The sequence below is a fragment of the Hordeum vulgare genome, chromosome 1H (assembly GCF_904849725.1).
Source record: "Hordeum vulgare subsp. vulgare chromosome 1H, MorexV3_pseudomolecules_assembly, whole genome shotgun sequence".
Lineage (NCBI taxonomy): Eukaryota > Viridiplantae > Streptophyta > Magnoliopsida > Poales > Poaceae > Hordeum > Hordeum vulgare.
Genome location: NC_058518.1, coordinates 359,145,611 through 359,159,468, shown reverse-complemented (window position 1 = coordinate 359,159,468; position 13,858 = coordinate 359,145,611).

Sequence of the window (13,858 nt, the reverse complement as noted above, 5' to 3'; positions counted from 1 at the left end):
TTCACTTCTCGCTTGATGACGAGCGCACCATGGTTTGGATGACCGGTACTCAGAAGATGACAGGTTCCTGGCGTGAATTCATGGCGTTTCTCAAGGTCGACTTTCAGGGAGCTGACACTCCTATTGGGTTGCGTCCTCATGCTCCAGCTTCCACTGATAGGGCCCCCGCCAAGGACAAGCTGCAACAACTTTATGTGAAGAAAGGTGTGCTCCCCAAGCATCTGGATATCATGCCTTGGATCTTCCGCAACACCCTCTTTCCTCGCATTGGCAACTTCGACGAGGTGTGTGGTTCTCTGGCTGAGATGCTTCTGCTCTGTGAGGAGGCTATGACTAAAGAGTCTGCCCCTCTCGATATTTCTGACGTGATGTTCACTGAGCTCTGGAACTGCATCATGATGCGCAAGGTTCCCATCTACGGGCCCTACTTGTTTGCCTATATTCGCCAGAAGTGGCACGACACCTATTTGCTTGAGGAGTTCCACCTTCAGGCTGATTATTTTGTGCACGATCCTATCAGGCTCCGCATCAAGGACAAATGGGCCAACCCATCAACTTCATCTCAGCACATGGACACTGACACAGAGACTGCTGCTGACAGAGGCACCGCTTCTCAGTCCCGCTCTTCTGTTATGCCATCTTGGGTAGTGAAACTGCAGGATAAAATGAAGACTCTCTTCTGTATGCAGGCCAAGGGACAGTATCAGACTCATGTGGCCCAGAAGGAGAACCGTGAGAGGCACAAGCGTGTCCTGAGGACACTTGATGTTGAGATCTCCAGCGGCTCAAAGGACGACATCACTCTAGAGTCTGCTTGGATGCGGGCTCAAGGTTATCAGTGGTCTGATGCAGAGGAGGAGGCGTCTGAGGAGGAGCAGGACGATCCGGATGCCACGGACGGGTTTGGGGATGATGAGGATGAGGAGTGACCACCTGTGTCTTTAGGTGTGCCCCTTTTTGGTGTCTTGTGCCAAAGGGGGAGAGAGTCTAGGATCTGGATTTGAGAGTTGAACTTTGCTTTTATTTGCTAGCTTTCATGTTTGCTTTGAACTTGGTTTGCTTTTATTTGCTATCTTTGTGTTTGTGTGATGTGAGACTTGAACTAGTGTGAGAGTTCAAGTGTGAGATTTATTTCCATCATATGTTGTGAGTCATATGCTCCTTATTTTTATATATCTCTATCTTTATGTTCACATGTTATTCATTATGCAAATCCGGTATTGTCATCAATCCACCAAAAAGGGGGAGATTGTTAGGGCATACTTTATGCCTAAGTAATTTTGGTGATTGATGACAGTACCGCAAAGGACTAATCATGTGTGTTAAGATTTCAGATAACACATGTCAACGACACAAGACGACTCGCCCCCTCTTTCCATGGAACAGAAGCTCGGTGTACTCTACGATTCTCTTTCTTTGAGTCATAGGAACGCCGTACTATTAAGAGGGGACCCGTAGTGGAAAGGTTTGGGTGGAATCAATTTTGCACGCACACACTTTATCTCCTTCCCCCTTACCTGCAACTTTGGAGCGGCTCCCGCCTCTGTGTTTATCTCATCCAAGCAAATGGTCCCTCAGCGGTAGTACCGCTGTGCCTAGCGGTAGTACCGCTAGCCCGCGGTAGTACCGCTGGAGTGCTAGCGGTAGTACCGCTGCAGCCAGCGGTAGTACCGCCCCTGGTCAGCGGTAGTACCTGAAAGGATCGATATGGTTGGCTAGAGGGAGGGTGAATAGACAACGACCACTTTTTAATTAATCTTAGCAAGTTAAGGTAAACAACATACGGGTTCACAAATAATACGACAATGAGATGAACCCTCAAGAGGCTAACAACGAGAGCTATTAAGACAAGTAAGATATAGTCACGAGCATAAGCAAATACAAAGTAAAGGATAGAGATAACCACAAGTGGAACCGATGGAGACGAGGATGTGTTACCGAAGTTCCTTCCCTTTGACAGGAAGTACGTCTCCGTTGGAGCGGTGTGGAGGCACAATGCTCCCCAAAAAGCCACTAAGGCCACCGTATTCTCCTCACGCCCTCGCACGATGCAAGGTACCGTGATTCCACTATAGGTGCCCTTGAAGGCGGCGACCGAACCTTTACAAACAAGGTTGGGGCAAACTCCACACAAAGCTTGGAGGCTCCCAACTAGACCACGAAACTTCACCACAATGGAATATGGCTTCGAGGTGACCTCAACCGTCTAGGATGCTCAAACACCCAAGAGTAACAAGATCCGCAAGGGATTGGTGGGGGAATCAACTTTTCTCTTGGTGGAAGTGTGGACCTAGGCCTTCTCAACCAATCCCTAAAGAATCAACAAGTTTAATTGGCTAGGGAGAGAGATCGGGCACTTTTGAGCTTAGGGAGCAACAATGGAGCTTGAGAGAGTGAAAGGTGAGGTTCCACAGCTAGAAGAAACCTTTATATAGTGGGGGGGAATCCAACCGTTTTCCCACTCTCTGCCCGAGCTCCAGCGGTACTACCGCTAGCTGCAGCGGTACTACCGCTCGCACTCCAGCGGTACTACCGCTTACTAGCGGTACTACCGCTGGTTGCAGCGATACTACCGCTGGCATTCCAGCGGTACTACCGCTGGGCCCGTGGTAGTGCAAAAGCACTACCACCGCCAAGAAAGTCTTCGCAAAAAGGTCCGTCCACGAACAACCACTAGGCAGGCGGTACTAAGCTCCTCGAGCGGTACTACCGCTGATCAGGGGCGGTACTATCGCCAGCCAGCGGTACTACCGCTGGCTGCAGCGGTACTACCGCTAGCACTCCAGCGGTACTACCGCTGGGGACCATTTTGCAAGGAGGAAAGAAACACAGTGGCGGGGGGGGTGCGCTCCAAAGATGAAGGCAAGGGAGAATATGTGAAGTGTGCGCGTGCAAAGATAGATTCCACCCAAACCTTTCCACTACGGATCCCCTCTTAATAGTACGGCTTTCCTATGACTCAAATAAAGAGAATCGTAGAGAGCGTCGTGCTTCCGTTCCATGAATGAGGAGGCGAGTCGTCTTGTGCCGTTGACGTGTGTTCTCTAAAACCTTAACACACACAGTTAGGCCTTTACGGTACTGTCATCAATCACCAAAATTACTTAGGCATAAACTATGCCCCAACAATCTCCCCCTTTTTGGTGGATTGATGACAATATCGGATTTGCACAGAGAATAATATGAGAACAAAAAGATAGAGATATATGACAATACGGGGCATATGACTCACAGCATATGATGGAAATAAATCTCATATAAGTTCATGTCTCACAAACGATAGCAAACTAGAAGCAAACCAAGTTCGAAGCAAACCACAAAAGAAAGCAAAGCAAAACAAAGTTCGACTATGAAAGCAAATCCAGCTCCTAGACTCTCTCCCCCTTTGGCACAAGACACCAAAAAGGGGTACACCTAACGCCACAGGTGGTTACTCCTCATCCTCAGCATCGCCAGACTCGTCGGTACCCTCCTGATCGTCCTGCTCCTCCTCTGCCTCCTCATCGCCAGACCACTGGTAACCTTGAGCCTGCATCCAAGCAGCCTCTGGAGTGATGTCGTCCTCTGATCCGCTGGAGATGTCCACATCAAGAGTCCTGAGAACACGCTTGTGCCTCTGGCGGCTCTCCTTCTGAGCCACGTGCGTCTGGTACTGACCCTTAGCCTGCATACAGAATAGAGTCTTCATCTTATCCTGCAGTTTGATGGCCCAAGATGGCATGGCAGAAGAGCGGGACTGAGAGGCGGTTCCTCTGTTAGCAGCAGTCTCTGTGTCAGTATCCATGTGCTGAGAGGAAGTTGACGGGTTGGCCCATTTATCCTTGACGCGAAGCTTGATCGGGTCGTGCACAATGTAGTCAGACTGAGCGTAGAGCACCTCCTCCGGAAAAGTATCGTGCCACTTCTGACAAATATAAGCGAACAGATAGGGCCCGTAGATGGGTACCTTACACATGATGATGCAGTTCCAGAGCTCCGTGAACATCACATCAGAAATATCAAGAGGGGCAGACTCCTTAGTCATAGCCTCCTCACAAAGCAGCAGCATCTCAGCCAAAGAGCCATGAACCTCGTCGAAGTTACCAATGCGAGGGAAGAGGGTGTTGCGAAGGATCCGATGCATGATGTCAAGATGCTTGGGGAGCACACCCTTCCTCACATAGAGTTGCTGCAATCTGTCCTTTGCGGGGGGCCTATCGGTGGGGGCTGCAGCATGAGGACGCGACCCAAGTGGAGTGTCAGCTCCCTGGAAATCAACCTTGAGGAATGTCATAAATTCACGCCAGGAACCGGTCATCTTCTGAGTCCCAGTCATCCATATCATAGAGTGCTCTTCATCAGGAGAGAAGTGCACCGTGACATAGAACTGAGCAACAGCAGTGGGGTCAAAATCTGTCTTGAAAGTGATGATGTCCTTGATGCCCAGTTTGTCAATCAGAGAGAGGGCATCACCAAAATAGTCCAGGTTCCGCTGAAGATGAGCTAGGTCAATCCACTGAACGGGGACATAGTTCTTCTTGAATTGCATGACAATATCACGGTAGATCCTGCACTGATCCTTTGCCCAAACATGGTCAACATTCTTGATCACAGCCTTCTCTTTGAGATAATGGTTCTGAGTGCGAAACTGCAGAAAGTCCTTGGGGGGCATTGTTCGGACATTGATCCCCTTATCCTTGTGCGCGGTCTTCTTGAAGGACTGCTTTTTGGGTTGCAGACCTGAAGTGGCAGACCCCTCTGGAGCTTCTGGGTTGCGATAGTGCTTTGACTGCGTGTCCCGTGAGGGGTTCGAACGGCGAGAACCACCTGTGACACAAAACACACAGCGAAAAGAAGCGACAAAAAGAGTCAAGGCAATGAACTAGAAAAAACAGAAAAATAAACACTCATTGCCAAGCACATAAAAAAGAATGCACAGTGAATCCTCCCGGCGGTAGTACCGCTGGGGTCCTAGCGGTAGTACCGCTGGGGGTCCTCGCGGTAGTACCGCTACCCCTGGCGGTAGTACCGCTGGGGTTTGACTTTCAGATCTGACGGATAAAAATAGACCTCATGCATAGGGCTACATGATTTTTACGAGGGGCAGAGGTTGTATATGAACACTAAGAACTCCACCACAACCCTACTCACATGAGGATCACCGGAATCACCGAAATAAGAATATGCCTAGGCAAGAGAGAGCAAGTTGTAGATCTAATCCAAACATAGTTCTAGTGCTAGATCTAAAACAAGTAAGTCCTAGGGCATGGCAAAATAATCAACAAGGATCCATAGGACCCATACTCCCCTCAAATATCTCCTTCATGCCATCCAAGAACAGGGCACAAGATTAAAGACATGGATCCAATCCCCCAATGCTCCTAGCCCTAGAACAAGAACATCAACCAATAGAAGAAGGGGAGGAGCTTTACCGGGATTCATGGCCCTTGGAGGAGGAAGGAGAAGTGGAGCAACCCCTCCAATCCAACGGAAAGAAGAAGCTCCACGAAACGAGATCAAACCAGGGGGATTTCGGGCTAGGGGAGGGAGGAGCCGCGAGGAAGAAGAAAGAGCCTGAGAAAAACGGGCTCCCCCTCCTTTATATAGCCCAAGGGTACGGGCCAGCGGTAGTACCGCTGGATGCAGCGGTAGTACCGCTGGGGTCCTGGCGGTAGTACCGCTCCCCCTTGAGACAGCCCTAAAAATTTCCTAGCAGGTCGTGTTAGATGGGAATCCTGGCGGTAGTACCGCCATACCTAGCGGTAGTACCGCTACCCCTGGCGGTAGTACCGCTGGGGTCCTGGCGGTAGTACCGCTACCCCTGGTAGTAGTACCGCTGCAAATGTCACAACGTGTCCTAGGATAAGAGAAGAACTTGGGCAAATGACAAGTAAGTAAAAAGAGATAGCACCTAAAAAAAAGTACTGACTTGTCATTGTATATCCTTTCTTCTATACAAAAGAAAGGTGGGAGAGGCGGTGGCCGAGGCCACCTATGTTTGAGACAATGGTATGACACCGCGAAGAATTATCCTTGGGTTCATGACCAATGCTCGTCTTTGAAGCACAAGTGCCATTTGACGATGGCTAAAGTGAAAGACTAGACTGATTTATGCATAATGGGGGGAGGGAAAGTTCATTGAGAGAACAACACTCCCCCTATGTCCATGCCTACATCTAGACCAAGATGGAATGCAAAGTGAGGTGCAACATGCCTAGTTTCAATCCACATTACTTGAATCAATGATATTTAGCTCATGCCTTAACTCCCGGAACCTTGCTTCATCTAGAGGCTTAGTGAAAATATCTGCAAGTTGCTCTTCAGTGTGGATGAAGTGAACCTCAATATCACCTAGCTTGATATGTTCACGAATGAAGTGATGGCGAATATAAATATGTTTGGTTTTGCTATGTTGCACTGGGTTGAGGGAAATCTTGATAGCACTTTGATTGTCACATAGAAGAGGCACTTTGTCACAAGTGACACCATAATCCTTTAAAGTTTGCCTCATCCATAGCAATTGTGCACAACAACTTGCAGCTGCCACATAGTCAGCTTCGGTGGATGATAAAGAGACGCAATTCTGCTTCTTTGACGACCAACTTACCAATGAGCGACCAAGGAATTGGCATCCTCCAGACGTTGACTTCCTCTCCACACAATCTCCTGCCCAATCTGAGTCAGAATAGCCAACTAGATTGAAGTTTTCTCCTTTGGGATACCAAAGACCAAAGTTTGGGGTATGAGCCAAATATCGAAAGATTCGCTTAACATCCATGTAATGGCTTTCTTTTGGTGCGGATTGAAACCGTGCACATATCCCTACACTCAACATAATATCCGGTCTAGATGCACAAAGGTAAAGGAGGGATCCGATCATGGAGCGATATACCTTTTGATCCACTACTTTACCATTGGGATCACTGTCAAGCTTGCATCTTGTTGGCATGGGGAACTTGACCGGTTTGACATCTTCGAGCTCGAACCGCTTGAGCATGTCTTGAGTGTACTTGGCTTGTTTGATGAATGTCCCTTCTAGACCTTGTTTAATCTCGAACCCGAGGAAGAACTTCGGCTCTCCCATCATGAACATCTCAAACTTCTCAGTCATTAGTGCAGCAAATTCTTCATTGAAGGAAATGTTAGGAGAACCAAAGATAATATCATCAACATATAGTTGGCATATGAACAAATCCCCTTTAACCCTCTTAGTAAAAAGAGTGGGATCTATCTTCCCAATTTCAAACCCACGATCTTGTAACAACTCAGTAAGATACTCATACCATGCGCGTGGGGCTTGTTTAAGGCCATAGAGTGCCTTATTAAGTTTGTACACATGATTGGGGTGCTTGGGATGTTCGAATCCCGGGGGTTGTTTGACATAGACCAACTCATTTAAGGGACCATTAATAAAGGCACTTTTCACATCCATTTGTTGTAATTTGAAGTTATGATGAGAAGCAAATGCAAGCAACATGCGAATAGATTCTAGACGAGCAACAGGGGCAAATGTTTGACCGTAGTCGATACCCTCGACTTGGGAGTAGCCTTGAGCCACCAATCTTGCCTTGTTTCGAATCACAATCCCATTGGCATCTTGCTTGTTCTTGAATATCCACTTGGTCCCGATGACATTATGTTCCTCCATTGGCCTAGGCACTAAATCCCAGACTTGGTTGCGCTCGAAGTTGTTAAGTTCTTCGTGCATGGCCATAAGCCAATCCTCATCATCGAGCGCTTCCTGTACCTGTTGAGGTTCACAATATGAAACAAACGCGTGATGCTCACAATAATTCCAAATCTGTTGACGGGTGGATACTCCCCTTTTTAAACTGCCCAGTACATTCTTCATAAGATGTGACTTGACTCTCAGCTTGTTCGCAATTTTGGCTGCTCGACGCTCCAAGAGTTCTTCATTAGATAACGGGGGAGCATCGACTTGTTTCCTTTGCTTGCCCTTGCATCTTGAGCTGGTTGTTGGTGCTCCAGAAGGGAATTGTGAGACAGTCTCCTGATCATCTTGTCCTTCGAATTGAGCAGGTTCACTAGTTTGTTCTTGTATTTGTGGTTGCTCTTGATCTTTATCTTGTGCTTCTACTTGGTCTGGATCTCGGGGTTGCACTTGATCTTGATCATGAGCCGGTTCGGAGTCTTGGGGTAGTGCTTGAATATCCTGAGACACGTCATCATTGTTGGGCAATTTATCTTGACCTTGAGCTAGTTTATTTTGTTGAGAGTCTTCTCTTTGTTCATCGGAAGCGTGTGGGGCTTGTGGAGGTGATGACTCCACTTGAGTAGAGCATTGTCCTTCTCCTTCGGCCACAAGGGGTTCCTCAATGGGGAGTATTTGACCAATCCCCATTCTTCTTATGGCTTGGGGAGCAATTTCATCACCTACATCACAAAGACCACTTTGCTCCACTTGGGAGCCATTATTTCATCAAACTCTACGTTACACGTCTCCTCAATTAGTCCGGTGGACTTGTTGAGGACACGGTAAGCATGAGAGTTTGTAGCATAACCAACAAAGATACCCTCATGTGCTCTAGAATCAAATTTAGCTAACCGTGCACCTTTCTTGAGAATGAAACACTTACAACCGAATACCCGGAAGTACTTGAGATTGGGTTTGTTTCTAGTTAGAATCTCATACGGAGTCTTGTTCAAGCCTTTGCGGATGTAGAGCCGATTGGATGCATGACATGCTGTGTTGATGGCCTCTGCCCAGAAGTTATATGGAGATTTGAATTCTGCCATCATTGTCCTTGCAGCGTCTATCAAGGTCCGGTTCTTCCTTTCTGCCACGCCGTTTTGTTGAGGGGTATATGGTGCAGAATATTGGTGTTTTATTCCCTCATCACCTAGAAACTCATCTAAGGTGTAGTTCTTGAACTCGGTGCTGTTGTCACTTCTAATCATCAAGATCTTTGCTTCATGTTGACGTTGCACTTCATTAGCAAAGTTGATGACCGTTTGTTGAGTTTCACTCTTCTTTTTAAAGAAATATACCCAGGTATATCTTGAGTAGTCGTCAACAATCACTAAGCAATACTTTCTGCCTCCAAGACTATCAAATGATAGAGGACCAAACATATCCATATGGAGAAGTTCCAATGGCCTCTTAGTGTAGATAAGAGTCGTTGGACGATGAGCAGTTTCATGAATCTTTCCTTCAATGCAGGCACTGCAAACATGATCTTTAGCAAAACTCACATTTGTTAGTCCATGAATATGGTCCCCTGTCAGAAGACTTTGCAAAGATCTCATATTGACATGAGCTAAACGGCGATGCCAAAGCCAGCGCACGTCAACTTTAGCCATTAAACATGTCGCAGTCTTAGTGGGTCGCTTTGAGAGGTTCACCACATAAAGACCGTTTTCAACATATCCAACATAGGCTACTTTAAGAGTCTTGCTCCTTAGGAGGACCACAGTATCAAGATTAAAGAATGTCGAAAAACCCATAATTGCGAGTTGACGAACCGAAAGTAAATTGTAGGCAAGTGACTCAACAAGCATGACCTTCTCAATAGATAAATCTTGAGAGACGACCACCTTACCAAATCCCAATACCTTTGAAGAAGATGCATCGGCGAATTGGACATGGGTGGGCATAGATGGAGAAGGATGCACATCCACCACTAAATCCTTGCTTCCGGTCATATGATTTGTTGCTCCACTATCGAGCAACCATGACACCCCACCGGAAGCAAACTCCTGATTGATACCTTTTGCCATGAGGCACTTGGTGATGTGGTTCTCGTTGGGGGCGTTGAAGAGAGACACCTTCTGGGGAGGTGTAGTGGCAATAGCAACAGTTGCCGTTGCCACTGTATCATCATCATCATCATCATCATCGGAAGGGTACTCTTCAAGGGCCACCATCCCTTTTGGGTGAGGTTTCTTCACAAAGTTGTTCTTGATTGGAAATGATTTGATTTTGTCTTTGCGAATGAGCTTGCCTCCGTTATCTTCCCTTTTCTCATAGGGACATTCGGCCACGAAGTGACTCACGTTACCACAGTTATAACATGTCCTTACTAGTTGCTTGGGTTTGAATCCACTCGAGTTGTTCTTGGTGAAGGAGGGTCTTGAGTTCCTCTTGTTGCCCCAAAATTGCCTCGATGCAAGAGCCATGTGCTCATGATAGGCATGCTTTGTTTCTTCAGGGCAGCCCTCCTCTTCCTCATCATCTTCTTCTTCTTCTTCAAGCATTGCTTTTACTTTCAACGCAAGGTTGGGTGAAGTTGTCTTTGATCGAACACGAGCAAGTGCATTGTCGGTTGTTTCGTTCATGATTGACATTGCGATGCATTCATCCAACACCTCACTGGAAGACAAGGAGTGGAAGTTTGGCCGTTGACGAATGACAGATGACATGACTTTGTTGAAAGGCATGATGGCTTTAAGGAACTTGCGCTTGACCCATGTATCACCCACATCCTTGCTCCCATGATCCTTGAGTGCCACAGCAATAGCAGTCACCCTCCGATAGAGATCACGAGGGTCCTCGTCTTCCTTCATCACAAACTCATCGGCCTTATCAAGTATCACTTCATAGTTGGATCGTTGAATGCTTGAGCTTCCCTTGTACAATACCATAATATGCTCCCAACAGTCCTTGGCCAAAGTGAAGGGACGCAAGTGAGGAAGATCTTCAGGTGGCACGGCAGACTGGAGAATAAACAAAGCAGAGTGATTGTATTGATTGTCTGCATCTTCTCTTGGAGTGAGGTTGCTTGGATCGTGGGGATAATATCCTTGCTCGATGATTCTCCACAAGTTTGTTGAGCTGTGATTCAAATGAGACTTAATAGAAAATACCCAGTTAGCAAAGTCACCTTTCACAAGCTTAGGAGGAGGACCAACAGGATTAAGACTTGGTGCGGGAACGGATCCTCCATAGACCATGGGGGGTGGAACTGAGGCATATGTTCCAGTCCCATCCTTTTCGTGAGATGAGGGAGGTTGCATACCTTTAGCCGCTTCCTTAGAGGAGTTGGCCTCCGAATCGGAAACGGTGGGTTTAACCACTATAGCCGGTTCGGGTGAACTTTTAAATCCCTCGATTAACTCTTTAAGCATGGTATTGACCTCGTTCGTCAAGGACGTCTTGAGAGCGGCCATAGCCGTATTCAAGTCGTCTCTTGTGACCGAAGTCAAGTCCATGGCCTCGGGTTGACCATGGTTAATTCCCTCTTCGCCTTCCATACTCTTCGGGTGGTTAAACCCTTAATAAAGAGACGTGGCTCTGATACCAATTGAAAGGATCGATATGGTTGGCTAGAGGGGGGGGTGAATAGACAACGACCACTTTTTAATTAATCTTAGCAAGTTAAGGTAAACAACATACGGGTTCACAAGAATAACAACAATGGGGTGAACCGTAATGAAGCTAACAACAAGAGCTACTAAGACAAGTAAGAGATAGACAACAACATAAGCATACACAAAGTAAAGGTTCCACAGCTAGAAGAACCCCTTATATAGTGGGGGGGGGGGGAATCTAACCTTTACTTTGTGTATGCTTATGTTGTTGTCTATCTCTTACTTGTCTTAGTAGCTCTTGTTGTTAGCTTCATTACGGTTCACCCCATTGTTGTTATTCTTGTGAACCCGTATGTTGTTTACCCTAACTTGCTAAGATTAATTAAAAAGTGGTCGTTGCCTATTCACCCCCCTCTAGTCAACCATATTGATCCTTTCAGCTTGGCTTAGAGTAGTTCTAGGATGGGTGACCAACCGGGAGGTTGGTCCCGTGTGGGCATGAGTGAGGACAAAGTGAGTATGAAAGACTAGTATTGATCTGTGGGGCCAGTCTAGATCCCGTTAGGAGCAACGGCCACCGACCAGTGTGTCGTTTGTGTCCCATCATGGCACATGGCAGGACACATGTACCGGACTGGACGCACAGTGTAGGATCCGAAGTATGTTTGGGGGGTAATTAGACTACTTCATCACCAAATAAAAACTTAGTCTTTTCCCAATTTTAGTTGTGGGCCAGTTTTAGCAATTATGACTAGTCAAGTTCATCCTACACATGCATATCTAAGAGTATAGCAGCGGAAAGTAAAGACATACAAATGTAAAGTAGAGGATAGGGAAGGAAGATCAAGCACAAAGGTTGACATGGCAATTTTTGGCGTTGTTCCTGTTGGGGAACGTAGTAATTTCAAAAAAAAATTCCTATGCCAAACAAGGATCTATCTGTGGAGAAACCAACAGTGAGTAATGGGGTAGAGCATCTTCATACCTTTGAAGATCTCTAAGCGGAAGCGTTACTATGAACGCGGTTGATGGAGTCGTACTCGCAGCGATTCAGATCGCGGTGTGATTCTGATCTACGTGTCGAACCACGACACCTCTGCGTTCAACACACGTACAACCCGGTGACGTCTCCCACGCCTTGATCCAACAAGGAGGAGGGAGAGGTTGAGGGAGAGCTCCCTCAGCGCGACTGCACGGTGGTGGTGGAGCTACGAGGCTTTTCGGCGGAGCTTCTCCAAGCTGCGCGGAAGAGAAGGAAGTGGAAGAATTGGGCTCCCTGAGAGAGAGGGAGAGATATTTCTGTGTGTCTACAAAAGGCCAAACCCTCCAATATATATATGGGGAGAGGGAGGGGCGCCCACCCTTAGGGTTCCCACCCCCAAGGGGTGCGACAACCCCATCTAGGGCAGGGGGCGGTGGCCAGGGCAAGGGAGAGGAGGGGCGGCGCCCCAGATGGGCCTTGGGCCCCCTCCTGCGCTAGGGTTTGCCCCCCTTCCTCCTTTTCTACGCCTTGGGCCTTGGTGGGAGGCGCACCAGCCCACTCTGGGACGGTTCCCTTCCACCTTTTGGCCCATGCTAGCCTTTGGGGCTGGTGGCCCCTCCCGGTGGATCCCCGAAACCCTTCCGATGGTCCCGGTACGTTACCAATGACGTCCGAAACATTTCCGGCGCCCAAAACCCCTCATCCTATATATCAATCTTCACCTCCGGACCATTCCGGAGCTCCTTGTGATGTCTGGGATCACATCCGGGACTCCGAACAACCTCCTGTAACCTCGCACACTATTCCCATATAACCCTAGCGTCATCGAACCTAAAGTGTGTAGACCCTACGGGTTCGGGAAGCATGCAGACATGACCGAGACGCTCTCCTGTCAATAACCAACAGCGGGGTTTGGATATCCATATTGGTTCCCACATGTTCCACGATGATCTCATCGGGTGAACCACGATGTCAAGGATTCACTTAATCCCGTATGCAATTCCCTTTGTCTATCGGTATGATACTTGCCCGAGATTCGATCGTCGGTATCCCCATACCTTGGTCAATCTCGTTACCGCAAGACTCTTTACTCGTTCCGTAGCACATCATCCCGTGGCTAACTCCTTAGTCATATTGAGCTCATTATGATGATGTTCTACCGAGTGGGCCCAAAAATACCTCTCCGTTCACACGGAGTGACAAAACCCGGTCTCGATTCGTACCAACCCAACAGACACTTTCAGAGATACCCGTAGTGCACCTTTATAGTCACTCAGTTATGTTGTGACGTTTGATACACCCAAAGCACTCCGATACTTGACATTAGAAAAGCTTTAGCATACGAACAACACGATCTAGTGCTATGCTTAGGATTGGGTCTTGTCCATCACATCATTCTCCTAATGATGTGAACCAATTATCAAGTGACAACACTTGCACATGGTCAGAAAACCTTAACCATCCTTGATCAACTGGCTAGTCAACTAGAGGCTTACTAGGGACATTGTTTTGTCTATATATCCACGCATGTATCTATGCTTTCATTCAATACAATTATAGCATGGATAATAAACAATTATCTTGAAACAGGAAATATGATAATAACTATTTTATCACTGCCTCTAGGGC